Raw genomic sequence first — 27,518 nt, forward strand, 5'->3', positions numbered from 1 at the left:
TTTCTTTCATTCTATTCATGTGATATGTCACATCAATTGATTTTTCATATGTTGAAACATCCTTGTATCCAAGGGATGAAATCCACTTGATCATGGTGAATGATCCTTATAATGTGCTGCTGAACTCAATTTGATAGTATTTTATTGAGAAATTTTGCATCTACATTCATCAGGAATATCGGCCTGTATTTTCTTTTCTAGTAGTGTCCTTTTCTGGCTTTGGTATTAAGTAATGTTGGCCTCGTTAAATGAGTTTGGGATTGTCCTATCTTCTATTTTTTAGAAGAGTCTGAGAAATGTTGGTATTAATTCTTCTGTAATTGTTTGGTAAAATTTACCAGTAAAACCATCTGGTGTTTGGCATTTCTTCATCGGGAGGCTTTTTTTAAATTACTGATTCATTCTCCTACTAGGACTATTCAGATTTTCTATTTCTTCCTGATTCAGTCTTGGTAGATTGTGTATTTCTTAGATTTTTTTTCATTTATTCTAGGTTGTTCAGTTTGTTGACATATAGTTGTTCATAATAGCCTCTTATGATTATTTTTGTTTCTGTGGTATCAGTTGTAATATCTCCAATTTTATTTATGATTCTATTGATTTGGATAGCTCTCTTTCTTTTTTCTTGGTTATTCTAGCTAAAATTTGGCAATTTTGCTTCTTTTTAAAGATCCAATTCTTAATTTTGTTAATTTTTCCATTTTTCTATTCTGTATTTCATTTATTTCCCCTCTATTCTTATTTCTTTTCTTTACTAACTTTGTGCTTAGTTTGTTCTTTTATTTTTCCTGGAGGTGAAGAGTTAGGTTTTTTAATTTAAGATCTTTTTTGCTTTTTTTCCAGCATCACATAAATTTTGGTATATTGTGTTTCCATTTTCTCAAGATACTTTCCATTAGTCTCAAGATACTTTTCTATTTTTTCTTTAGTTTCTTCTTTGGTCTATTGATTGTTCAATAGACTATTATTTAATTTTTGTGTATTTATGGGTATTCCAATTTCCCACCTGTTATTGATTTTTAATTTCATACCATTGTGGTCAGAGAAGAAACTTGGTGTAACGTCAATCTTCTTGAATCTGGTAAGACTTGTTTTGGGATCGAACATATAGTCTATACTAGAAAATGCCAAGATCTCAGCACTGGTTGTTGCACGTTCCCTTCCTCTTTTCCATCAGAATCAGAGTCCCAGTAATCAAGCACACAAGATTTCCCCCTGACCCTCATGTATCAAGACTGAACTGGGGACTCTCAAAAAGCTACCCACAATTCTGGGGGAGCTAGATGTCACCCCTGGGCTCTCTTTTTCCAATGAAGAAACCATAGGTTCATGGGAGACCTCTCAGAGTGGTTCTGTGGCAGCCTGCGGGAGGGGCAGTGTGGTCCACGTGTAGCCGCTCCTCTAATCCTTCTAATGCAGTCTGTCTTGGTCTCCGTGGTGCAAGGGGAAATTCAGTCTCACCTCTGTTTTCTAGGGTTTTCTTTGTGGTGTCTTGTTCATGAAGAGTTGTTAGTTGTGCTTCTTATGAGTGGGAACAAAATTGAGAACTTATGTCAGCATCTTGGTAACATCACTTTTCCACATTTTTCTTGATCCATTTATCTGTCAATGGACATTTAGGTTATTTTCATATATTGGCTATTGTAATAATGCTGCAATGAATATGGAAGTGCTGATATCTCTTTGAGATCCTGATTTCAATTCCTTTGGCTAAATCCCTGGAGTGGGTTTGCTGACTCTTAATTTTTGGAGGAATCTTTTTTCCACAGTAGCTTTACCAATTTACATTTCCACCAATATTGTATCAGGGTTCCCATTTCAGCCTCTATTTTTTTCTCTTTCTTTCTTTCTTTCTTTCTTTCTTTCTTTCTTTCTTTCTTTCCTCTCCTCTCCTCTCCTTCCTCCTCTCCTCTCCTCTCCTCTCCTCTCCTCTCCTCTCCTCTCCTCTCCTCTCTCTCTCTCTCCTCTCTCTCTCTCTCTCTCTCTCTCTCTCTCTCTCTCTCTCTCTCTCTCTCTCTCTCTTTATAATAGATATCCTAACAGGCATTAAGTGATAGCTCATTGTGCTTTGGTTCACATTTTTCTGATAAATAGTGATGTTGAGCACATTTTCATATAACTGTTGGCCATTTGTATGTAACTTCTTTGGAGAAATGTCTGTTCAGGTCCTTTGTCAATTTTTTAAACAGGTACTTAGTTTTGTTGTTGTTGTGTCACAAAATACTGTCCATAACTTTTATGTACAGTTGAAAGAGTATTAATAAAACTAATACCCATCATCAATGTCAGGAAGTACAATGTTGTCAATATCTTTGGAATATCCTGTGTCCATCTCTAAACACATCTCCTCTGTTTCCTCTCAGAGTTAAACAGTATTTTATGTTAATTGTTCTCTTGTTTTCCTTTATAATTTTATTTCTAATGTGTATAGCTCAAATTAAACTATTTTACTAGTTTTACCAAATACATAGAAACATATACATTTTTTTAAAGATAATTTCTCTTTAATGTATAGGATTATTTCCAACTCATCAGATCTGGTGGTTCCTTCGTCACAATTTTACATGAAGCCAGTGGGCAGCTTTTCCTGAATAGTCCAGGGCAAAAGCAGTAATGAGTGATTCTTTCCTTGGGCTAGCTTTGATCTGAAATGAGCTGTTACCTCCAGAGAATAATGTATAGGCCGGTTGAATGGGGGTCCAGCGGTCCTCATCCCTTACAAATATAGGACTGTACTGGAGGGAAGAAGGCCCTGGTAGTTTACTCTCACCCGACCCATTTAGATCCTGGTCCTCACTCTCTTGGGGTGTAGGGGATTCCTCAAGTTTTCTTGCTCCCACCCAGGCAGGGGAGGGGGGTTGGCTCAAGTCCACTTGAGGGTTCTCTCTCCACCTGTATGACCAGAGCGTGGACGGGCCCAGCTAGCTCCTCGGCCAGAACAGCGTGGACAAGCCAGCGTCTCTATACAGGGAGCTCAGTGCCTGGAAGCCAGAGCTCACCACCGCCACGCGGGAGTGTGTCTCCCTGCCTGGCCTGGTGGGACCACGTGGCCGCAGTTCTCTTTATGCAGTTGCAGCACTGGGGTTCAGGGCCTGCTCCAATTTCGTGCTAATGACAGCTTCCACGGAGCCTATGGTCCCGGATCCCGCGCTGCTCCTGCTCCCAGACAACCAGATGCGGCCAGCCATGGAGAACAGGCGTCTGACCAGCTGCCCACAGCATCCGTTATCCTTAGGCTCAGCCTTGGCTACGGCAGTTTCAGTTCAGGGACCCGGCTCCTGGCGTTCTAGGCGAAATGTGTATGTTTCTATGTATTTCTCTGTTTCCTAACAGGATTAATGCATGTTGAAAAAAGCTGTAGTTCATTTTATTTTCAATTTTTGCATAATATTTCTTTGTTTGGGTAGTCCACAAAATATTCACCCAGGCTTCTGTCGTCAAGCATGTACTTTTGTTTTTCTTTGTATTACTAGTATTATAAACCAAACTGTCAGGTATGACTCTATTAATCTCACCTGTTGCTTAACGTCTGGCACTAACGGCCAATTTTCTCCAGTGTTATCCTTTTAGGAGTATTTATGTAAGCAAACAACCCTAAAAAGATGGGGATAAGGACAGTTCTGGAGCTCATTTATTTATGTTCCCAAAAATTAAAGATAGAGAGACCCTCTCCCTAAAGATATCCCAGGGTAATAAAGACAGAGATGCCTCTCTTTTATCCCCACAGAGAATTGCTTATATTTCAGCCTAATAGGGTATTGTCACCCTCTGGAAGGGAGAATACTAGTAAGCAGGTTTGTCAGCAACTCTTACATAAAACCAGGTCTCTGTCAGGGTTCCTCTCTGTAATGCATTTTCATTGCTTGTACAAGCAACACCTGGCTCTCACCACATCGCCCTGAGGGAACTGGGGTCTACAAGTTACTCTGACCATTGCTTTTGCTATGAATAATAAACTATCTTGCTTCTAATTCTAACAGCTTGTTTCTTTCTGCCAGAATCTATGAATCTCTGACTGGCTAACTCGTCAGCTTTCTCGCAGGGTGAAATAATCAAGTTCCGGACTTGATGGTTTAACATAAACATTCTTGTATATGCCTCTTGGAGCACTGGTTCAAGAAATTCTTAGGTGAAATGCCTAGAAGAAGAATAGCTAGCTTATAACTTCACTAGTTAATGCCAAGTTATTTTTAAAAATGGTTAAGCCAGTTTGCACGCCACTCAGTAATGCTAGAGTTTTTAGTTCTGTATCTTCACCAATACTATGCCTGGTGTTTTCAGGTTATTCAGTTTTTCTCAACCTATTTGATGTGAAAATACATCTTATTACAATTTAAATATTCAATTCACTGATCTAATAAAACTAAGAAATTTCTCATATATAAAGTAGCAATCATTGTTTCCTCTTCTGAGAAAGGCCAGTTCATGGTTTTGTTATGTGTTTCTATTGGGTTGAATGTTTTTGTCTAGTTAATTCCTATGAGTTCTTTGTTTTTCTGAAGCCTAGTCACTTATTAGTTACATGATATGCAAACATATTTCCCAGTTTTTTTCCTTTTGTTTTATTTACCATGTATTTTGATAATTAGAAAAAGTTACCTTTAATGTAAAATTTATCAGGGTTCTTCTTTATTATTTTGCTTTGGGATCTTATTTAAAAATCATTCCCTACACCTCAAAATATAAAATTTGTATCTTTTGAAATTTAACATTTTGTGTTTAACACTTATATCTTTGAACCATCTAGAATTGATTTGTATGTATGTTATGGGGGAAGACACCACTTTAATTTTTCCTATATGGATAAGAAATTGTCAGAGTATAGTTTATTGAACTGTCCATCCTTTCCACCCCAAGCTACAATGTCAGTTCTATCATATATCAGCTTTCAACATAAAGGTGGGCTTGATCTAGTCTGTGTATTCCATTGGTATATTTGTCACCCCTGCCTTGATGCTATTTACTACATATTACTATAGTTACAAAATTATTGTAGCATTATAATGTCTTGTTAACTGATATGGCAGGTTTGTTCCCAGTTCTTCTTCAAATATATACTTCCTTTTCTGAATACATTTTAGAATCAACTTATCAAATGCCACAATAAATGGGAACTATTTTCATTAGAAATGTATTTAATCAGCCCTAGCCAGTTTGGCTCAATGGATAAAGCATTGGCCTGTGGACTGAAAATTCCTGGATTCGATATCCAGTCAAGGGCACATGCCTGGATTGTGGGCTCGATCCCCAGTAGGGGGTGTACAAAAGGCAGCTAGCTGATCAATGATTCTCTGTCATCATTGATATTTCTCTCTCTCTCTCTCTCCGTCCTCTCTGAAATCAGTAAAATATATTTAAAAAAATAAAAATAAATAAAAAAGAAATATATTTAATCACACATTTATTTTGAGAGAATTGTTATCTTTAGATTATTGCATAGTTCTAGTCATAAAAATTTGCATATAAATAGTGATAGCAGACTTCCTTATTTTTATTTCAGTTTTAAGGAAAATGCTCTTAAAATTACTTATTGAGTATGATATTAATATAGTCCCTTTAAGAGCGGAGAACATTTTCATCTATTCCTAGTTTGCTAAGACACATATGAACTCTGAATTTTATATAATGCTGTTTTCTTGTCAAAGAGATAATCATATATATACACATATATTAGAGAAATATGCTAATTAACCGGGACGCTGTAACTTGTTGACCAGACAGGAAGAGGTTGCGCGCACGTGCAGCATTGCAGGCAGGGCGGCAGGGGCCTCCGTGTGCCTGCGCTGGGGGAGGGCCTGATCAGCAGCAGCCGGGGCTGCTTCAAGGGCCAGAGAGGGAGGCAGGGCTGCACCGGCAGTGGCCATGGCTGCTGCGGGGCCCGGGGAGCGAGGCAGGGCAGGACCAGCGACTGGATGGTGGGCGGTGCCGCATGATTTCGAATCACGTGCTGGGCTCCTAGTGTAGTATATTGCCTTAAGAAAATTATGAACTTTTTAACAGTGAAACAGCTTTGCATCTTGATACTAAAACCAAAAATGTGGGTGTTTTGTCTCACAATCATTGAAGAATGAAGTCTCAGACAAAAACAATTAATGGAACCAACGTTTATGGGGAGAAGCCAGTCCTGGAAAAGGAGCAGCTGGGGTTCCGGGAGCAGCCCAGTGTCCAGAGCTTCCTCTCCATGTCACAGTTGGGAGTAGTGTAGTGTCCAAGCTAATTAAAGCCCAATAGCTCATGTGTGGAGACCCACATGGCCATAAGCCAGGTGGGCGCTGGGAGTGTGCTCCTCCACAACAGGAATGCCAGGTATCCATTGAGAGCTGCACAGGGGGCCGGGGGGGGGGGGGGAGGGGGGCGTAAAGAGGAAGCTGGCGGGTGCTTTTAATTTGGGGGACGGGGAGAGACAGTCTTGCTAGCTCCTGATTGGTTATCTGCAAACTGCCTGTCTTAGTAATATCCATACATTTTAAAGTTTATACCTCTCACATGTACCCTTCCTCCCCACCCAGTTGGGTGCCATAGTAACTCCGTCTAGCTGGGTTCCGGGTTTCACCTTCTCCTCCCATGGTTCTGCCCCTATGTACCTAGCTTCTTTCTGTCTCAGTACTACATGCAACTTAAATTTTATACATCAGAGGATTTCAATTGTCTTTTTTTTTTTTTTTTAGTTTTACATATATTTTTATGAATGAGTAAGACCTGTGACTTTTTTTCTCACATTTTTCATTGCATCGTATTTATTCTAGGTTTATTTAATTCTTTTATCAGATCTTTTTGAGTTTCTTTTTTATGTTAAGCAGTAGTCTGGTACTTTGGAGAAATTAACAAATAAAACAATCACTATCCCTGCCCTTGTTGAGCTTACCTTTGAACTGTTAACGTAAAAACATTCAAACCTGTAAAGAAGTTTTGTGAGTTTATTTGAGCCAAACTGTCGACAATTTCCGGGAAGCAGAAGCTCAATATATTGGGATAATGCTCCTGAGAATGGCAGTTTTTCACCTTGTTATATTACACTCAAAGGAGGAGACGGAAGTGGGTTACATGAAATCCATTGGTGATAGATGAGGGAGGCAGAAGAAAGTAAACCAGGGAAACCTCTGGGATTGGATAAAAAGTAAAATGATAGACACGTGCCTCTTTTACTTAGATGGGTACAGGATAGTTAACAGTCAGCAATTAACATGATAACAACAACAATGAAGGAATGTATGTCTCCATCCTGGCGCCCAGGCACATGTGGTTGTGCCCCGAGAGGCCAGAAAAAAGGAAGTTACAAGTTTTTCGGGGATGTGATCTTAGATGCAGAAAGACAATAGGCTCAGTTGAGGTAAAGACTGACCTGTGTCAGGAGAAGATACCGACCTAGGACATGACTACCCACCATAAACTGCTTTTAATTAAAGTTTTAATTTCAGACCATCCTTTGTGGTTACTTTAGACCGGTGGTTCTCAACCTTTCTAATGCCGCGACCCTTTAATACAGTTCCTCATGTTGTGGTGACCCCCAACCATAAAATTATTTTCGTTGCTACTTCATAACTGTAATTTTGCTACTGTTAATGAATTGTAATGTAAATATCTGTGTCACAACCCACAGGTTGAGAACCACTGCTGTAGAGCCTAAGACCACTGGAAAACACAGATATTTACGTTGGATAATAAATAATAAACATAGTGAATAATTTGACTATATAGTATATTAGAAGAGGATATATGCTATGGAAAGAAAAACATAGGGTCAAAAAAAGGATCAAGGATACAAGGGAGGGGGCAAGTTACAATTTCAAATAGAGTGGCTAAGGGAGCTGTCATTGTGAAGGGACATTTTGGGGAAAGCATTGAAGAGAGTAAAGAAGTGAGCCACATGGCTATCTGGGACAGGAGCATTCTGGACAGAGAGAAAAGTGTCTGCAGGGATCCTAAGGTGGGTATGTCTGTAATGTGTTCCACAAACGTCCAGGATGGCAGTGGGCCTGGGTGGGAGTGAGTGAGGAAGAGTAGTGAGATAAGGGGTCAGAGGGGCAGTATAGTCAGGTGAGGTCGGATCTTTTGGACTCTAAGAACTTGGCTTTACGCTGAGGGAAGACAGGAGACATTGTAAGGTGTGAGCAGGAAAATGACATGAGCTATCCTACATTTTAGGAGTATGATTCCAGCTACTGTGCTGCGAGTAGACTTCAGGAGGCAAAGACAGAAGCAGGAGACTATTGCAGTAATCCAAGCAAGAGACTAGGGAAGGTAGCAGTAGTGGTGGTGAGAATTGCTCAGATAATGATAGTTTTTAAAGTAGATCCAACATAATTTCCTCGTAGATTGGATGTGGGAAGAAGAAAGGAGTGAAGGATGGCCCAAGGTTTGTATCTGAGCAAGTAAAATGGGGAAAATGTAGGTGGAGCAGTTTTGGTGGGGAGTGGGAGAAATTAGAAATTCAGTTATAGAAAGTGTTAGGGTCACAAAGCCAAAAGGGGTAAAGAATTATGAATTTATTAGGTCATCTAGAAAATCAGATGGGCTGAGCCCCAAAAGGATGCCAGCACCCAGGGACAAGGAGTCAGATTTTAAAGAACTCTAGGCAGATTTTTTCTGGGCGGAGAATTCTCTGGGCGGGTCTAAAGAGAAAGATACTGGTCTTAGCAAGTGGAATGTGGTTTTAGCAAGTGGAATGTGGTCTTAGCAAGTGGAATGTGGTCTTAGCAAGTGGAATGTGGTCTTAGCAAGTGGAATGTGGTCTTAGCAAGTAGAATGTGGTCTAAGCGAAAGGGAATGTCGGTTGTGAAGTGGTCTAAAGTCATCCCGGGGTGGAGGTATTAATTCAATTATTTGATCAGACCTAACATTCCAGCCTTTTTGTTTTATGGAATAGGGATGAAGGTCATATCTTCCATAGTTGCTTCCTGCTGCGGGGGGCCACTAAGATCATAAAGCAATGGACTTTGATTGTAGTCAGCTGGAACAATGAATAGATTTCTCATGGTTGGAGCAAAGGGTCGCAGCAGCATGATTTCCCCAAGAGACTGGTTGGTGAAGGCTCGAAAGTGGTCCTGTTGAGTGACTTAGGAGGTAAAAGCTGGTTCTGAGGCTGCCACAGCATCACTTCTCTGGTTTTGCTGCTTTTCTAGGGCTGGAGCTGAAAAACAACTGAGGCCTAGATGTTAGTTTTAGAAGGAAAAGATCAGGGGTCTAAACTGCCGGACTAGTAATATGAAAGGGGAGGATAGGTTACCCTGGGGGTAAGGTTCTTGTTTTCCCCCTTGCTAGGCATGTGGAGCTTTCTGGCCCAATGAGTTTCTATACCTGTACTTGGCCCATTGTCTTTTCTCTGGGGGTCTCAGGGTCTACATCCCCCCTTCAAGGATTTTTGGCACTGAATTCTTTCATGGAAAAAGAGGTGCAGGGCTCTTAGCTGCTTCCTGATGAAAGGAGATGACATTTTCCTTAAGAGCCAAAATCCTTGCTGTCAGAGGGATGATGAGGCCTGGGCACAAAAAGAGGTTGTGTTGGTATCTAAGGGTGGCATTTTCTGAGTAAAAGTAGGGCTTGTAACCTGGTGGAGACAATCTGTTTTATAAATTTTAGTATTACTAAGGCAAAAGCTAGAACAACAAGAATTGTGACAAATGGTCTGGTGGAAGGAAAGAGACATTTGTTTGAAGGGTTTTAGTCTAATACACGAAAATGAGGTTTATTCTCTTAGCTTCATTTGTACTTGGGTGTGGTAAGCAAATGATACTAATTGGGTTTCTGCTATCTGTCTCCCTGAGTGGGTTGATTTAAGCTATTTACCCTCTAGCTAGGGAGGAAAAATACAAACCATTCACTCTCAAGTGTCCTTGGTTTAGGGAAGATAGGATTTATTAAATGGTTGCAGACTGCTTGGCATCTAGATTTCCTAGATGGCTGCAAACTGCTGTAACTATCTCAATTTCCCTATTCTGTTTATCCTGACTCACTGGCCTATATCATTTAAGGGCCAAATGCTAGAGTCACCAAAGGAGGAATGCACAAGGCTAAAAGGGATAAAGAATTATGAATTTATTTAGTCATCTGGAAAACCAGATGGGCTGAGCCCCAAAATGGTGCCAGCACCCAGGGACAGGAGTCAGAGATGTTAAAGGACTCTAGGCAGGCTTTATCTGGGCAGAGAATTCTCTAAGGGGAAAGATACTGGTCTTAGTAAGTGGAATATGGTCTTTGCAAGTGGAATGTGGTCTAAGCGATAGGGAATGTCAGTTGTGAAGTGGTTTAAAGGTCAGTTCCCAGGGGCGGGGATATTAATTCAATTATTTGACCAGACCTAATAGAAAGCTTTATAGATTTTCAAGTGGAGCTGCCTAGTGGCAGGTAGATAGATGAAGCTGGAGTTTAAGCAGGAGGAAGACATACATTTATGAGTGAATATGTACCAAGAAGCAAGTATCTACCTAATAAAAGAGTAACATGCTAATTGACCATACCTTCACGATGCCCACCAGCCAATCAGGAGTGAGTATGCAGATTAACCCAACAAAGATGGTGGGTTAATTTGCATACACAGGCACTGAGTGGCTGGGGGCTGGGCAGGATGCTTGAGTCATCACCATGGTGACGACGCAGGCATTCTGCACCACCCCAGCCGCTCCGGGCCTCTGGGCAGCGTGGGAAGGCAGAAAGGCGGCTCCGGTCAGAGCAAAGGCAGTGCTGGCAGCCAGGGGAAGGAAGGCCCATTATTGTATGAATCTTCATGCATTGGGCTTCTAGTAGAGAAAAATAAGAACTAAGCACTAAGGCGTAAGTGGTCAGGGAGAAGAGGATGAACCAGCAAAGGATCCCGAGGAATGACAATAAGTTTTGCTTGTTTTGAAAGGACTGTATATATAGTATGAATTCAGGCCCTAACCCTCTCTGAAGGTGAGCTGGTGGTAAGAAACTCTTAAGAAGCTCTATGTTCTCCCTGTCCATCCAGATCCCTGCCATAATGTTATATAGAGGCTTCATGGCCAAGTCTCCGGTCCAACCTCCCACCATTCCCAGCCCTCTCATTTGACTCCTCCCTGCTCCTGTGACCCATCAAAAGGTCTGGGCACATGGGCACTTACCTCAGGGCAAACATTTACTCAGGATCTGTGTATTCTTTTCATGATTGACCTACAAATAATTGTTTATTTTGCATCACCTCAAACTGTACTTTAGCAAATTGTATTTGAGCTAGAATTTAGGTATAATGTACCTGAAGAGATTTCTTTCAACACCCCAACTACCTTGCTGTCCTTGTCAAAATATACTGTTAGATGAGTTGTAAGTTATAAAAAATTGAAAGGAGTCAAGGATGACCATAAGTCTTATGACAAATAAGTGGAGTTGCCATTTGCTGAAATGGTGAAGATTAATGGGTGAATTATCCTCTTTTTTATGGGGTGGGCACAGAATCAAGAGTAAAGAACTGATACAAATCCCAAATTAGAGTTGTCCATTTCAAAGTAATCATCTTGGGAAATCTTTCATTTATTCCACTGATGCTGGCATTTCAAAATCAGTTTAGGATGCCTTTTTAAAGATTGCTATCAAAACCTGTGGAATATCTTTTCTCAATATCCTGTGGAACAGTAAATCTCTGGTCTGTGAGGATGGATTTGCTTTTTAGAAACAGCCAAACAATCATTTAGTACTGGTCTGCTGAAAACAGTGGTTGATCAAAATAGAGAATGATTGTTTGGGCTCTAAAATTTAATGACTGCCACAATTTAAAGACTGGCTTTCTTTTGTTATATCTGTGCCAGCTTGTGCATGTTTCAACACTTGTGATCAATGTGCATTTATTGATCCTGAGCCTCTTTATGGCATGATCAGTGACCTGGCCAGAGTGAGTCAAAATCATACATCATAAATCTGAATGAGTAATCGTGAGGCGGCAGAGGGTTCCCTGCACTTTCTAATACATCTTGCCCCTTTGTTTATCCACCGCAGTTCAGTGTAGCCCATGGAGGATAGTGCTTGTCAGTGGTGTGACTTTGAATGACAAAGTTTTCACATAACCTTCAAGCAAAGCCTCAATCCAAACCTATCACTGACGGCCTAGGGACTCCCCGGGCAGCAATAAATGTCTCAGGTTCATTTTTCACCAGATAATACTGTGGCTCAGGGTCCCAGAAAAGATCACACCTGGCTCTATTACATTTTAAATGCTTCTGACTCCCTTCTTTACTGGCTTCCCTTTAAGGAAAACAAACATCAAAAAAAGGATTTCTTTTGTCATTTTTTGTTTGTTTATTTATGTTCTTTTTGTTTCCTTTTTAGTTGAAATGTCCTCAGTAATTGTATTGTAAATAAACTTAAGTGATTCTCCCATTCACTTTAACATAATTTTCATGGATCTGTTCATCTATAATGAATACATCTGTCTTAGCTTTTGTGACAGTGTTAATAATTTAGAATTATTTTACCATTAAAGTGTGAGGCTAGCAATTAAAATGTTTGTACATTTCTATTTTTATGATATGTATTTTAATATTAAAAACTGTGGATTTTTGCAGGACATTAAGTTTCTAATTCAAAAAAAGCTAAGGAATATGATGTCTGACTTTCTGTACTGTGTAATCATGTGTTAACAGATAGCTGAGTGATTTGTTTTAGGCTTAAGCAAATTGTGCTTCTATTTTTTCCAAGAAAAGTCATAATGGTTCAAAGCTAGATTAAGAAATGTAAAATTAAATATCCCAAAGTGTTCATAATTAGATTTAGAAAAATATGTTTTTATTTTTCTTTATTTTTATTGAATTTATTAGGGTGACATTGGTTAATAAAATTATACAGGCTTCAGGTGTTCAATTATATAATACATCATCTTTATATTGTATTGTGCAATCACCACCCAAAGTCTCCTTCCATCAGCATTTATCCACCCCACACCCTCCCCCCAGAAAATAATTTATAAAAGATGCTATAGTTCAAAAGCTACAATATTCTTTATATGTGCACTTATGGTTAATTTTCAGAATTCTTTTTTTTTTTAATTTTGGGAATCTTGCTATATAAGTAGAAAACTGAGACAGAGAATTTAGCAAAATTTACCTCCTAAATTGCATGGACATTCTGATGTCAAACCAACTAGATCTTATCAATGTACACTTTTCAGTAACTTGCTTTTAATTTTAAATATAACTTCTGTGATAAATGAAGAGGACAAAAGAAGGAGTCCGGGCACAAAAGGAGTTCCAGAGGCTCATATGCATAGGAAAGGGTACTGGGCTTCAAGTGCTGAGACAAGGGATCAGTGGATAAGGTCCAACAAAGCAATTCTTCCTCTTAACCCATAGCACATCTACTCAACAAGGTAAGCCCAGCCAGCATGGCGCAGCGGTTGAGTGTCAACCTATGAACCAGGAGGTCATGGTGTGATTCCAAGTCAGGGCACATGCCCGGGTTGCAGGCTTGATTCCCAGTGTAGGGCATGCAGGAGGCAGCCGATCAATGATTCCCTCTCATCGTTGATGTTTTTATCTCTCTTCCTCTCCCTTCCTCCCTGAAATCAATAAAAATGTATATATTTTTTAAAAGAAGGAAATATGTGGTGGGAGGTGAATTTGGGTGATTTCTAATTTCATAAGTGAATTATTGGCCTTGGTCAATTTATATGCCCCAAGAGTATAGAAATATGTGACATGGACTGTCCATCTCTTTATCAGCTGATCCGTATAATACAAGATGAGCTGGTCTAATCTGAAATCCAGTTGTCTGAAAATTTTTGCATGATCAAATTTAAAAAATTGAAAATGTATAGGCAATCGGGTGTTCTGAGAGATACATAGAAGTTGTTATACATGTATAGACACAGATAAACAATTATATTAAATGTAAATGCAAAATATAAAATCCTTGTAAATATGAGTGAAATTATGTAAAGTACACATATATATGAACAAGGAAGGACAAGAAGGTCATGTTACAAAAGAAAAAGTTAAAGAGCCCCGGCCAGTGTGGCTCAGTGGGTTGAAGTGTTGTTGGGTACACTGAAAGGTTGTGGTTCAAGTCCTGCACAGGGTACACACTTAGGTTGCAGATTTGATCCCTCATTGGGGGGCATTCAAGAGGCAACCATGTATTCTTATTTCTAACTAGTGGCCCAGTGCCCGGATTTGTGCACATTGAAAGAAAATTAATTAGAAGAAATATTTTAATATCGCTATTCACTCTTTCTCTATAATAGAAGTGTCAACCAAATTCACAATTGACAATGACAGATGGAAACACAAGCAGGCGAATGGTGCCAGCGAGAGCTTTCTATGTATCCCACGAGTCAATTTAGCCTTTTATATATATATATATAGAATAAACTTGCTTAATTAGACCTGCTTTCTGATTTAGCTAAACTTTTTCAGCCCAGTGAAGCACCCCAACTTCTCTTTCAGGTAATTGTTAGCAACACAGCAGTAAATATCAACATGCAGCAGATTATTATTGTAGATCACGCAGGGAGAACAAAGGGAAAAATATTTAACTGCAGCAGTGTTTGACTATATTCTGTGCAGTGAGAAAACCTGAAGTCATTTTCAAGGTCCACCTTTTCTTACTTCTTTTCAGTTGGGTCAAGTTTCTAAACTTTCTAAATCTCCATTTTCCAGCTAATGAAAAGAAAATAGGATTCCACTGAGTCTCCTATCTACCTACTCCAGGACTTCTGTGAGGATCAAATGAGATGAGGCACGGGAAAACGCTTCACAGACATTTGGTTAAAGTGTGAAATGTTTCCACCTGGCTATAAAGCAAGTCATGTTCCTGGACTGAAGAAACTAAAAGGAGGCTAATCATCTCTAGGGAGAGGAAGCTGGGTGTTGCTATGTGATGTCATTACCCAGCACCCATAGCGACCGTTTCTGGGCTGGGCTGCGGGCTGCATTTTGCGCCATGGGGTCTCAGCAGTGTCGGCTGCGATTTGGTGGGCTGTTGGTCCAGTGTCGTGGCAGGACCTGTGTCCCACTTGGAGGAAGCCAAGTGTTGCTTTGTGGGTGCCAGGTCCATGGTGCCATTTCTGTGTGCGTCATGGCAGCTTCTGTGTTGAGCGTCTGCCCCCTGGTGGTCAGTGCGCGTCATAGCAACCAGTTGGAAGGTCGGACACTTAGCATATTAGCCTTATATATAAAGATAACAAAAGACTAGATACAGCTCAAATGTTTAAAAAGAGAGGGATTGAATAAACTATAGTACATCCACAAATTAGAAAACTGTGTAGCTATAAAGAGGAAGGCAGCTGATTTCTCAATAGTGATACAGGGCAGTCTCCAAAATGTATTGTTATGTGGAAAAGCAAGGCAAAAAATCGTGTCCACAATTAAGAAATTAGGGAAATATTAATATATTTATTATAGACATATTTCAGTTATATTATTTTAAAATGTTACTGGAAATTATAGAGTAAAATTTAATAAAATTGATAACCTACATTGGGAGAAAGAACAGGATGGAGGGGAAAGCGATCAATTAACTCTTCTGTGAAAATACTTTGCTTCATAAGTTTGGCTTTGGGATCATGTAAATTCTCTATGCAATTAAAAATAATTCATGATCAAAAGGAAAGAAAAATAACTCCTAAACATTAAAAACAAACTGAAATTATTTTTTACATGCAAATGATATATAAAGTTGATGAGATAACTACAGTGACAATTGAATTTCTTTAATTGATTTTAAAGCATAAGATCCTGATTTTATATTTTTAATGGTATATACTCTTAAAGCAAAAGAACCACGGAAGTCCAAAAGTGCATTCAGTATCTTATTATTAGTAGTACTATTAGTAGTGCTGTATTGAAATTTTTTAAATTATAGTTTAAAATGAATAAGTTTATTAATAAGTTTATTAATAAGTTTATTAAAATGAGTGCTGTATTGAAATTTTTAAACTATTATAGTTTAAAATGAATACTTATGTTAATATAATTAGTATAAAATATGGTCAGTGTATGAGATAAGATACAGCTATAAGTAAAATATATTATCAAAATGTTTTAGTATAAGTTCATGATTTATTTTTCTCCTAGTAAAAATATATTTGTAACTCTTCCCCCTTAAATGGCCTAGAAAGATAACTTAGTGGCATTAGACACAGAGTTAAGAAGGTGACCATTCAGAATTCTTCCATTGGAGTCCTAGAGCCTTGTGTGGAACAGTATGTGATCCCCATGAAATGCTCCTAAAAATAATCTTTGTGCACCCCACTCTTAGTCTTTTGTTATATAAAACACAAATTTTATTAACTTCTACTAAAAGAAAAGCTTTCAAGAAGTAATAGAACAGATTAAAGGACAGTCTGTGACCTTTATTTAGTATTTTTTTTAAAGATTATATGAAGAAGAAGTGGTTAGAGTGTAGGCCCACACACTGAAGGATTGCAGGTTGAATCCCCTGGCCTTAGTCAGAGTTGGTGAGGGAGGCAACCAATCAATGTATCTCTCTCACATCAATGTTTCTCTTTCTCCCCCGCCTCCCTCCCTCCCTTCTACTCTCTCTAAAAACCATCAATGGAAAAAATATCCTCCAGTGAAGATTAACACACAAAAAAGTTATTCAGACAGTGAGCTAGTATCTCCCTCTCACACTTAATAACTCTCACACTTAAGTATACTAAAAATTGTACCTGTGTTAAGTCCTCCTTATCAAATAAGAAATAAAATTTATGATAAATATCAATATTAATAGAGCAGCAATCAGAGATATAATTCAAATAATAACTGCCCGAGTTAGCTGGTCAATTGGAGTTTTAGATATAATTTGTTGAAAAGGTCAGTGTTTCTCTGATCTTTCAAATCACCTTAAGTGTTATTTTAAATGATGTGTAAATGGACCTTCATTATCTGTGCTATGTTCTGCTAAACAGTGCACTGAAGTATCATAGGTCTGATTCCCAATCAGGGCACATACCCAGGTTGCAGGTTCAATCCCTGGTTGGGGCACATACAGGGGCAACCAATCAATGTTTCTATCTCACCTCTCTCTCTCTCTCTCTCTCTCTCTCTCTCTCTCTCTCTCTCTCTCTCTCTCTCTCTCTCTCGTCTCACTTCCTCTATCTATATAATCAATGAAAAACATGTTCTCAGGTGAGGAATAATAATAATAAACCAAAACAAAAAAAAATTTAAACACTCAAAGAGAGAACCGAAAAAGGACAAAACATTGAACCAGATTTATAGTATAAACTATCAAACTGATTTTTTAAGAAAATGTCTAAAACCAATAATAAGCACCATCAATATTTTGGAGATTATTTTTATTATTATTAGCAAGACCATTAGTGTAAAAGCCTATGGACATTTCTGATAAATAATTTCAAAATGTCATTGTTATGGGGACTAGCATTTTCAAGTAAAGAATCCAGGAGTGTCTCTGAACTAATCCAAATTAATTCAAATTCTAAATAATGTCACAATATAAACATCTCCTATGGACTTGGTGTCCAGGTCATTACCCTGCAAAACAACACAATCCCCCCAAAACAGTAAAAAAAAAAAAAATGGCTTGCCAATGCATTTAAAAAGTCAGGGATCTGCCTGACATACGTGGAAATGAAACTCGTTCCAAGGATAGAAGGTAGCCCACATAACAGGTAGGAGGACTGAGGGTTTAGGCACAGGACAGGGCTGCTAAGAAAACTACCTAACAGTTTTGGTAGTTGCTGCTGCACTCCCAGTGCCCAGAGCACTACACACCATGTTGCCACTGGCACCACTACCAACTGCTGCCACCACATGGCTCCCACCTCAAAATAAATGACAGAGGCACGCCATTGGAGAAACCTGTCCATGTACTCACAACCTAACTGCGTGGGGAACTGGGAAAGGAAAGCTCTACCATGTTTCCCTTTTACAATGGGAGACAGGTTCTCCCTCCTGCCAAGACTCATAATGGAGGATTTTCTGATGTGGGTTGACAAAAGAATGGTAGATATCCACTCTAAGAAGATCCTGGCAGAACTATGATGAGACACCCAGACACAGAGACACAATAGCCTCTTACCAGATCGTATTGCATTTCATTATTTATTTACTTACTAGAGGCCGATGCAAGAAATTCATGCACGGGGGGGGGGGGTCAGGGGCGGGGAGAAGGGTGTCCCTCAGCCCCGTCTGCACCCTCTCCAATCTGGGACCCCTCAGGGGATAACCGGCAGTCAGACATCCCTCTCACAATCCAGAACGGCTGGCTCCTAACCACTTGCCTGCCTGCCTGATTGCCCCTAACTGCTTCTGCCTGCCAGCCTGATTGTCCCTAACTGCTCCCCTGCTGGCTTGATTGCCCCTAACCACCTCTGCCTCGGCCCCGCATCCAGGACCCAGGATTCTCTCCTCCAGCCAGCCACAGGCACCCGGGATCCGGGCTTCCCTTCCTCTGGTCAGCCATAGGCGCCCAGGCAGGCTGCAGCTGCAGGGGATAGTGGGCAGGTGGCTTTGCCTGGGCTGCAGCCGCAAGTGCTGGTGCCCGGGACCACAGGGTGGGCAGCTTCTCCATCTCCCGGGCCACAGCCAACCGCAGGTACTGGTGCCTGGGACTGAGGGGTGGGTGGCTTCTCAGTCTACCAGGCTGTAGCCAGCCGCAGGTGCTGGAGCCTAGACCGCAGGCGGGAGGCTTCTTTGTCTTCCCTAGGATGCAGTGTGGGTAACTTCTCCAGCTGGCTGCGGCCTGGGATCACAGGGCAGGTGGCCTCTTCATCTCCCGGGCCGCACCCAGTCTCAGGCACTGGGGCCCAGTTTCTCTGTCTCCCCCAGGACATGGGGCGGGCAGACATGGGGCGGGCAGCTTCTGCGGCCTGGGATCACTGGGCAGGCAGCTTCTTCATCTCCCAGGCTACAGCCAGCCTCAGGTGCTGGGGCCCGGTTTCTCCATCTCCCCCAGGACATGGGGCGGGCAGACGTGGGGCGGGCGGCTTCTCCAGCTGTTTGCAGCCTGGGATCACGGGCAGGTGACTTCTTCATCTCCCAGGCTGCAGCCAGCCTCAGGCGCTGGCACCCAACTTCTCCAACTCCCACAGGCTTGGAGTGGTTGGGGGGCAGGGCCGCCGCCATCTTTTCAGGTTAATTTGCATACTCACTCCTGATTGGCTGGTGGGCATAGTGGAGGTATGGTCAATTTGCATCTTTCTCTTTTATTAGTGTAGATGATGTGTCTTACTAAATGTTAGTTCCTTGAGAGTGCCACCTATAGCTCAATCACAGGTGTGTTTTAGTGCTTTTGGTACAGAATCTGACATTCTCAGCAAATGGTTGTTGAGTAGAGAAATAAATGAACAAATGAGTGAATGAATGAGTGAATGAATGAATGAATGAATGATATAAATAAGCACGTTTGCTTTATAGTGGTAATAGACCTAGGGTGGCCTGGTGATAAGTTTAAGTTTCTCAGTAGGTTTCCTTGGTACAGTTGCCCATGGCAGAGGTTGAGCCTTGAAAGTCCAAAGATATTTTTAAAAACTTAATGGTGAGAACAGAAACTCTGGGATTTGAGCCCAGAAATTTAGACATGGAAGAATAAGAATCAATACAATAAGGACCTCTTGAAGCAGGCAGCTTTTCAAAAATATATGGATTTTCTTTCATTCTTGGGAGGACCTGCTTCTTGTTATTCCTTTTTAAACCCATTTATGTCACAGTTGGTTCTTGGATAAAAATTAATGATTGATTTAAAAAAAATGATGCATTACACATTCAACCCAAAAGTCTGATTATCATGTGACTAATTGGTTCCCTTCTCTTCAAAGAAAAATTCAGGACACATAAATTGAACTTTTGGGGGTCAAAGAAAGCAAAATATATGACTTTGCAAATTCATCTTAGAAAGTTTCCTGAATGTTGTGATTAGATGTTTTCAAATATTTCATCATTCAAGATTAGACAGACTAAAAATAAGTTTTCAAGGGTAGCTTAAGGGTCATTTAAGGGACCTTGAAAAGGGAATGTGTTATTCAAAGATTTTATAGAGAAGATACATAATTCATTAAACAAAGTAATTTGCAAATCATATTAGGCTAAAACTGTAGAATTTTAGTAATAAGGGTGAGGGTATTTTCAATCCATGGAAACTGCATGTTTCCTTACTTATCTAGCTGGAGCTTAAGTGAACATAAAATGCATGCTGTATAGAGAATGCAACTACCCACACAGTCTATGCATTTTTAAAGTAAACACACAAAGAGCTTGGGTAAAATATTTGTTAGTCTTTAATTTTAAAACACATCCTTATGAACTGCCCATTTAATTATCATAATTCTTTGTAGCTAAGAAGCGGTACCATTCAAAAATCCCAAAAATAAACTGGAGACAATCTGTACTTTCAGTCCTATTCTGTGCTCATTTAATTTTGTGAAGTAAATAATTATTTTCCCCCAGAACTGAATTTGTGTGATTTCATAATTTTTTTCATGGCAAGAAGAAACAGAAGCTTTGAGAAATATGTTACATGGGATTTATTGTCTGCTTAAAAGAATCTACTTCTGGTGCTGCCCAGAAAGGTTTAGGTCAGTGGCCTTAAAACTGCGATTCAGGCACTGACATAGGGATTCTCTTGGTGTTAGGAAAGTGTAGGAAGAGGTGTGCATGTGATAGGTGAGGTAGCTGGTTATTTATTAGGATTGGATTTTAAAAGACAAGTACTTAGTAGAAATCTGATTTTCAGATACTTTGTACAAATCTCTTCTTTTTTTTCCTCATCCACTTCTGTTTCCTTGTAATTGAATTCTAGCCTTGGAGGATTTTTCCAGCCAATACCAAAATGTAGGAAGAGAGAGAGAGAGTGAAGGTAGCAAACAGATTCAACTCCTCCATGGAGTTTTGCTGCAAAGGGAACAGAGAAATGGGCATCTGCCATGAGGCATATGGAAGCATGAGAAGGTTCTTCTTTAAAAGGAAAGGAAAGAGATCATTGTTGCAGTGATGTCTTTAAGTAGACTAAAAGGAATGGGATTCAGAATACAAGTGGGTGCTACCTTTGGAGAAATGGCAAGCCTCCTGAATGGCTTTAGGTAGGAACATAGAGAGTTCATCTGCGGAAACAGGAGGCAAGACAAAATAGAAGGTTGTGGAAGCTCTCTTCTGATTGTTTCTGTTTTGTCAGGGAGATAAGAAATAAAATCATTTGAAAGTGAAAATAATTTAGAGTGTGTTAAATGTTTGAGAAGACATAATTAAGTATAAAATTGTCAGGAGGGAGGGAGGAAGGGAGAGAGAGAGAGAGAGAAAGAGAGAGAGGAGAGGAGAGGAGAGGAGAGGGAGAGAGAGAGGAGAGGAGAGGAGAGGAGAGGAGAGGAGAGGAGAGGAGAGGAGAGGAGAGGAGAGGAGAGGAGAGGAGAGGAAAAGGGAAGGGAAGGGAAGGGAAGGGAAGGGAAGGGAAGGGAAGGGAAGGGAAGGGAAGGGAAGAGAAGAAGAGAAGAGAAGAGAAGAGAAGAGAAGAGAAGAGAAGAGAAGAGAAGAGAAGAGAAGAGAAGAGAAGAGAAGAGGGAAGGGAAGGGAAGGGAAGAAGAGAAGAGAAGAGGGAAGGGAAGGGAAGAGAAGGGAGAGGAGGAGAGGAGAATGAATGGAAAGGGAAATACAGCATTTCCCAGCTGTTTGAGGTTGGTATCTAGTGTCTAGTTAGCATGGTTGGGTCTTTTCCCCCAGCTTGGTCTAGGCCTCCAATAGGTCAACCAGGGTTAACCAAGGTTGAGGTTTTACTATTGAGGACAATGGGATGGAGTAGTGTCATGATAGCTGAGAGTGTAAGCAATGGAGTTGTAATGATGGACCATGGAGTCCAACCTGGCTAAGAAGAAAGGTGAATATAAGACAGGGTTGCGGGGCATTGATGATTTAATAGAGCCAATGAATTGCAGGACCCATAGGTGTAAAGGATTGTTGAATATAGGATACAAAATAATGTGAGCTACAAAATAGAAGGTGGTGGTAAAACAGTGGATACCAGAAACTGAGATTCTGGAGGCTGTGCACTTATTGGTAATATTAAAGTCTAAGGGGAAGAGTAAGGTCATTCACAGAAAGGAGGTCAAGTACTGGAAGCCAAGGTTTTGGCAGCATCATTTACATACTAAAATCACTATGAATTATTAAAGTAGTCTCAAAAAATGAGCATATAGACCTGGTAGTCTATAATGGCTCAAACAAAGAGGGTTTAGTAGGTGACATGAACTCAGATTATGTCACGAGTTTGAAAATGGTGATCATCCGTAATTATGGGGAATGAAGGGCGAATAATGTGAGAAGAGGAAAAAGGCCCAATAGCACAAGCAATGTGAGAGAATACAGCCACTTTCTGAGGGTACAGAGCACCACACCAGTGTCCTGGAGAAGAGCCAGCTTTCACTTAACGTGGGAAGGTAAAGGGAACATCAGAAAATAAGGTTGAGGGTGGAGAGGATTTTGCTGATGATAAATTGTGAATTCCAGAGGGCACAGTGGAAGGGTTTTGAATGTTGGAAATGTACAGAGATATGGTTATGTTAGCAGATGTACAGACCATATTAAGGATAACAGCCCAGATAACAAGGGAAGATATGGAAACGTTAAGTTCCTTGTGGTGATTGAAGTAAAAGGATGAGGAGTGTCATGGGTAATGTTCTAACAATGTGTTAGCTGGTAAATATGTGAGTGCTAGAAGAGTGTCCTTGCCAGTGTGGCTCAGTTGATTGGGTGTTGTCCCGCATACGGGGCATGCAGGAGGCAGCTGATCAATATTTTGCTCTTACATTGATGTTTCTCTTTCCCTTCCTCTTTCTCTAAAATAATAAAGTAGATCTTTTAAAAAAGGTAGATGTTGTCTTTCCAAGTAAAGAGCACAGAGGACTCTGTGGTGTGCCTTACTCCTGCCAATAGTGGTATAATGGTTTTCTATCCATCTCATGCTCTTGTTGGATATCATCCGGGCCCCCTATATTTATGGCATCACACTGGCTACCTTTGGAGAAATGGCAAGTCTCCTGAATGTCCATATATAACATATAGGATTGGAATCTATAACCTTAGTGATGTTTCTGGAGATCCAAGGGCTCATGTAGGGATTTTACATCCAAGGAAAAAAACAAGTTGGGCACCTTGAGCTTCCTACCCACCAACTGCAGAGTAACTTTGGATTTCGAAAATTGAATGTCCTTTCTGCGAGATTTTCTTTGAATCATTTGCCTCTTCAAGGGGGCCAGAGCAGTGGAAGTCTCTAGGTAATCCAGGCTACACCATCAACTGGCCTGCTGTCGAGTCCCCATGACTCAACTCAAGGAAATTTAGAGTTCTTGCGTCATTGGTATCAGGTACAGTGTGTGTTATCTGGTAAATTCAATAAAATAATTATAATGAGAGCTGTTGGATTTGAGGGACAAAAATAAGATCTCTCTGATGCATAACTGCTATTCTTTTGAGAAACATCCCTTATGTATGACTGGGCTCTGTCAGAAACTGAAATACTGTTGAGTAATACTTGGCGTTCACGCAAACGGAGCTGTGCATCATACAGTGTGAGCTTTCTGTCTGCTGAGCCTCAGATCTGGGTGTACTCAGCAGCATTTCAGCAGCAAGTGGAAGTGAAATTTATGAGTCCAGACACTCAGAGACCCTGAAATGCAAAAATATATTTCCTACGGTTTGCTCCTCCCTCAAGCTTCCTTCTAATCATCCTTGCTCAATCAATTCTTGTGGCTCTCTTATGTCCATCTACAGAGTAAGAATATTGACAGTGAATGAAAAGATTTGACCTATGTTCAGTGAGGACTCTGAAATCTGTTTCCATCCACTCTAGCTCATGGAAAGTCCTACTAGGCTCCAGAAAATGGTTAAGTGTTGGCCTTAACTCCATATTATGTTGCATTTTTTGGTGTCTTTTTATGTGCCTTCTCAAATAATTTAACAGAAACTTGAAAGAAGTTATAGTCAACTCTCAATATAGTATTTGTGGTTGTTACGTTGTATAAATACTGAATTAGAAACTATTGAACCAGTGCTCCCAGAGGAAATACAGGTTAGGTTCCTATGAACCTAGATCATGACATTTTCATCAACCAATCGATACATAATCTTGGTTTATATATGTTTCTGTTTAAAGATTCCTTATTTAGTATATATTGTTAATTCATTATCCTTGAATTCACAGCCAACAGCATTATAACTCATGACTCACTGAAGCTTATCTAGCTCACATATCTATTTATATAATAGAGGAATATGCAAATTAGCCCAGATGCCATTAAGTCACAACTGGACAGCAGGGACCTGAGGCTGCCTGGTGCCTGGCCAGGGCGAGGAGTCTCAGTCCATGCCCTCCCATCCTGTGGGGCTTGACAGAGGACCTCAGGCCACACCCTCACACCCCAGCGCCAGGCCAGGAGACCTCAGGCCGTGCCCCCCACCCCATGGGGCTTGACAGGGGACCTCAGGCCACAACCCCACCCCAACTCTGGGCCGGGAGATCTCAGGCCAAGCCCCCACACCCTGGCGCCGGGCCAGGACACCTCAGGTCGTGCCCCCCGCCCCGGTGCCAGGCCAGGAGACCTCATGCCACGCCCCTGCCCCAGCGCCAAGCCGGGGGACTTCCAGCCACGTTCCCCACCCAGCAGAGCTTGACAGGGAACCTCAGGCTGCACCCCCTGCCCAGACGCTGGGCCGGGGAACCTAAGGTTGCTCCCCCCGCCTGGCAGGGCTTGACAGGGGACCTGAGACTGTGCTCCCCCACCCGGCGCCAGGCGGAGGGACCTGAAACTGTGCCGCACCCCCCCCCCCCCAGAGGGGCTTGACGGGGGTGGGGCCAGCTGGGTCTGGGTCTCCTGCATTTTCGAAGTGGTGGGCAGGGACTTTACTCTAGGTCCTGCAGTGCGCCCCAAACTCTGACAGGAGGGAGATTTTCATATACATTTTACTAATTTTCTTTCATCTCTGACACTTCTATTATAGAGAAATGGCAAATAGCAATATTAAAATATTTCTTGTAATTAATTCCCTTTTAATGTGGGAAAATTTAGTGCACCAGGCCACTAGTTTTCTCTATAAGATACACCACAGTCTTCTTGTGCTTAGAAATATTAACACTTCAGTGCTATGCTTGGAGGCCATTTTCAACAGCAAAATTGCCAACAAAAAGCATGAAGATGTATAAAATATAGCACTAAATATACTTGTTAACAGGATACTTGTCAACTTCAACTGGTGAAATGAGCATTGGAGGACTTAAACTTTTTGCCACTCTACAGTTGTCCATGATGGACTTCACAAGTGTCACATTTGATTTGGGGATTATAAATAAATTTTAATGCGAAGAGAAATTCACAAATGCAAAGTCTGCAAATAATGAGGATCAATGATATATTGGAAAGAATCACTGTCAATGTGTGCGTGCTGTTCCAGACATCTCTGAGCAAGCTGGACTTTGGACAGGGCATCTTATACCACCATCCCTCAGGACACACACATGGAAAAAATTATATGACCACTCCTAGCATTGCACTGGGGGGGGGGAAAAAAAGGTGGGGAATGATACTATTTACTGGTTATTGAACAAAAAAGAAGGGAAAGGAAAGTAGTAACACTACCTTCCTGTGTTTCCTCATTTCCTGCCATGCTGCCAAACTGAAATGTTCTCAAAATCCTCTTTTGGATTTGGTGTGCTTGAAAATGGATATTAGCTTTTTGTCCTTGTGCATAATGCTTAGTTAGCATGCGGCCCTCTTTAGTTACTTGTTCTAAAAAGAAAGTGATGAAGTGGAATGCGATCTCATTCTTCAAACAAATATTTGTATCTTAGGGTATGGTCTCAGGCTTCTTATAGAATTTGTTCCCTTACCCACACACTTCCACCAATTCCTGTCCATCAGAAGAGAGGTATGTTTCTTAAGGTCCTCATTTTTGATAGTAATAATAATAGCTAATGTCTAATGAGCGTTTACTGCATACCAAGACCTATGCTAAGCATTTTTGTATTTAATAATAATTGTAATAACCCTATGAAATAGTGTCAGTATCTTTTATATATATATATACAGGTAAGGAGGCTGAGGCTTATATTTGCATTTAGATAATTTACTCAGGATCACAGAGGTATAGCCAGGATAAGGACCTAGATGGAAGCATCCCAGGAAACACTGAGCTTTCTACTTCAGAAACATGCTGCATCAGTAAGGGAAGGCTGGGTTCTGCAGCAGTAACAGCAACCCCTGCAATCACAGTGACTTACAATCACAGAGATTTCTTTGTCGTGTGTGCTACATTACATATCCTTCCTATGCTGTGCTGCTTTCATTCAAGACTGCACCAGGCTGATGGAAAGAAAGTACTAGTAGAGCAATATCACGCTGGGTCGGAAAGCTTCTTCCTGGAACTGGCATTACTGCTTCTGCTCACATATGATTGGCTAAAACAAGTTACATGACCAATCCTAACTGAAGGGGTCAGGAAAGTGCCGTCCTACCAGGTCTAGAAAAGTGCTGAATAGCATTACTGACCACCACCCAGAAGCTTTCTTATGTCTTAGATAAGAAATGCCTTAAATAACAAATATCAAAAAGACTTCTCAGAGAGGCAGGGGTTCTCATGTCTGACTCAACTGCTTTTGTGTTCTTAGAGGGTGCATTCCACTTGGCTAGGAACTGAACACTTTTATGGTCAGATCCTGCTGACCATATTATGATTTAAAAATAGTGAATACGTTTCTATATCCTTATTTTAATGATTGTATAATATTCCATTATATTACTTGTCTGTTATACATTAAACAATATCCTACTTCAGACATTTGTATTGGTGTCAATTTTTCACTACTTTAACCCAAGGCTGTTTTAAATATTTTCTATTGAGACAGTTCATGTTTTTTCTGATTGGTTTGAATATTTGATGTTTAGCTACTAAGAGGCTTTTGTCATAAATGTTGCAAGTAGCTTTCATGATTTTCTCTTTGCCTTTGAAGTGTGATCGTGGTACTTTTGGACAGGGAGGCTTCCAGGAACTCTGTTGGAACAGCCACCTATGAGTGATGAGCACTCCACGTTCATCCTGTGCATCAAATCAATAGTCAGAGCAAATGAAATCTGATTATGAGCTTTGGGGTCTTAACACCCCATAGCTGTCCTTATCTTCTAGAATTTTTGTTTGCTTTTTTTAATTGACTCCTTGGACGCTCTGATTTCTATCTCTATAAACAGTAAAGAATAATAAATCAAACACATGAGAAAAAATAAAATTTAGTATTATTAAAGGAAAAAGAAGAACACTAGGTTAGGAAGACAGATAGGAAGAATGGATATCCCTAAATAATGGCAGATGCACTGAGATACAGATCATATTACATTTCTCCAGGTCATTTCGCCAATGTTTTTTTCTCATATCTTAGTCTCCAGCATGCAAGTACACTTGATTTTAGGCTTCAAGGCACAGATTTCAAATGCTCATATTTGCTCATGTTAGCTGACATCCACATACAAGTCTAACATTTTGTTCTTTGGTGAAAAAGCAAGGTCATTATCCTTTGGTAATGCAAAAAAAAAAAATGTCTTAAACTAAGGGTCCTTTTATTATCAATATATTCAT

The 27,518-nt window shown here is 40.4% G+C and overlaps 1 pseudogene; it reads left to right on the plus strand.

Moving 5' to 3' along the window:
- Positions 1 to 3,111: 3,111 nt before the first annotated feature.
- Positions 3,112 to 27,518, plus strand: part of LOC103292625 (transcription factor 7-like 1) — a 40,573-nt pseudogene continuing 16,166 nt past the window's right edge.

This window comes from Eptesicus fuscus, chromosome 2, assembly GCF_027574615.1.
Source record: "Eptesicus fuscus isolate TK198812 chromosome 2, DD_ASM_mEF_20220401, whole genome shotgun sequence".
Classification (NCBI taxonomy): domain Eukaryota; kingdom Metazoa; phylum Chordata; class Mammalia; order Chiroptera; family Vespertilionidae; genus Eptesicus; species Eptesicus fuscus.